General features: G+C 36.3%; 1 pseudogene; it reads right to left on the bottom strand.

Annotated features, from left to right (window-relative positions):
- Positions 1-713: 713 nt before the first annotated feature.
- Positions 714-1,210, bottom strand: LOC121463276 (annotated as a pseudogene).
- Between the last annotated feature and the right edge of the window lie 696 nt (positions 1,211-1,906).

Raw genomic sequence — 1,906 nt, 5'->3', positions numbered from 1 at the left:
TGGTAATTGTTCTTGACCAACACAAGGAAACCTTTTGTAGTTTTATCTTAGATATCAGTATATTCTCAATTATTGGCTGGTCTTTATAAGTTATTATTCGCATAATATTGTATTATTAAGTAAGACTAAAATTATTTCAAAGTGTAAAAGAACAGAGAAGTATACAAAACAGATGTTTACAGAAAGACCCAACTGACTGCTTTAAATAAACAAAATCTGCACTACTATAGATTAGAAAGACCTAGCAGCATGCAGACATTTCAGGTTGGGGAGACATATCTGCTCTTGATGAATCACTTTTACAAAATTCTCAAATATTTGAGTCCAAAAGAATGTATGAATTGGCTTGGCGTGATTCAAAAGGTAAACGAGAAATATAAGGGTAGCTGAAACAATGGCAACATTAGTTTATAACAGTTATTCCAGGGCAATAACTAGAGAGCTATTCATATGTGCCCAGTCTTTATGTACATACACACAATCAAAATCAGGTATAAAATATCGGAAATTGCATGTGCCCACACATTTTAAGACCCAAGAGAATGTGTTTAGAAGGATGTATAACATCCATTACACATCTGTCTCATGAATAGCACTTTTCCAAAGTTATCATTTCTTTACAGGTATTGGAGTATTAACCACTATAGACACCACAAGGATAACTTCAAACCATACTGTACTCACAGACATCTGCTGTATCTGAGGTATTCATTTTAATCTTGGGGTTTTAAGAACATGTTTGTTTTAATGAGTTTTATAGTTCCATTTTTCTTTAATCAGTCCCTCTTCTTGGCAAACTTTTTTCCAATAGTTCCCATCAAAGTATCATATCTTTTCATCATTTTTTTATCTGACATATCAAACTCCACTGCCTCATCTTCTTTTGCTCGTGTTTTGTTCTTAGTCTTTATCTGAAGCATTAACTTCTCAATTTCAGAATTAAATCTTCTGAATGAGGTCTTTCCATAGAGAAAAAACATCTTCATTCACATAATGAGAAGCTGCTCTTTGATGATGAAACTCTTTCTCCTTGAGTTCTGGCAAATTTAGGGACCAGTGCTCACATCATCTGCTTTTCCTCCTCTTCCAGTTATTTCTTGGTTTCCAAGTTCAGGCCCCTTTGCAAGGACTTCATGCACAACAGATTCTAGGATAACTTAGTCTTGCACTCAGATGCTATGTTGGGTACAGTTCCAAGGGTTAGCCACATCACCGCACTGAAAACTACTTTATAATGCTTAAAATGTTCAATAAACTATTTCCCTCACCCCCAGCTATGATTAATATTGAATATCAAGGCAACAAGATGAAAAAGTCAAGACATTTCTTTGGCTTATGGATCATCACTGTTTTCAGTAAAGTATTTAACTGGTAAATGAAACCAACACCAGTAAGCCACTCTCTCTCTCTCTCTCTCTCTCTCTCTCTCTCTCTCTCTTCTCTCTCCTCTCTCTCTCTCTTCTCTCTCTCTCTCTCTCTCCTCTCTCTCTCTTCTCTTCTCTTCTCTCTCTCTCTCTCTCTCTCTCTTTCTCTCTCACAGACACACACACACAAACACACACACATATGCACACACGCCACTTCAATTAAAATGCAACTTTTCCCAGTCATGGAAACAGAAATTGAGATAATTCTCTCCTTGTGTTAAACTCTGCTGAAACCAAGCAAAACTGATTTAGCTACTTGCTGTAGGATATAACTGCTTCTAGAAGATAAGAGAATGAACCAGCTAAACGGATTACTTATCAGGACTAACAGCTTCCTGATCAAGGCTTGCTTCAAGACCCTTGGCTCTATGTGCCCAACAACCCAAAGTTATGATATCTAAGCAGTCTAATTCATTTTAAGTTTTGCAAATCTCCTTGAAAAACCAATGAGTATGGGCCCTAAAACTAAAAAAACTATC

Source organism: Microtus oregoni, unplaced genomic scaffold (assembly GCF_018167655.1).
Source record: "Microtus oregoni isolate MIOR12 unplaced genomic scaffold, Mior012 000026F_ref0000081, whole genome shotgun sequence".
NCBI lineage: Eukaryota > Metazoa > Chordata > Mammalia > Rodentia > Cricetidae > Microtus > Microtus oregoni.
This window is presented reverse-complemented; position numbering and strand designations above follow the sequence as displayed.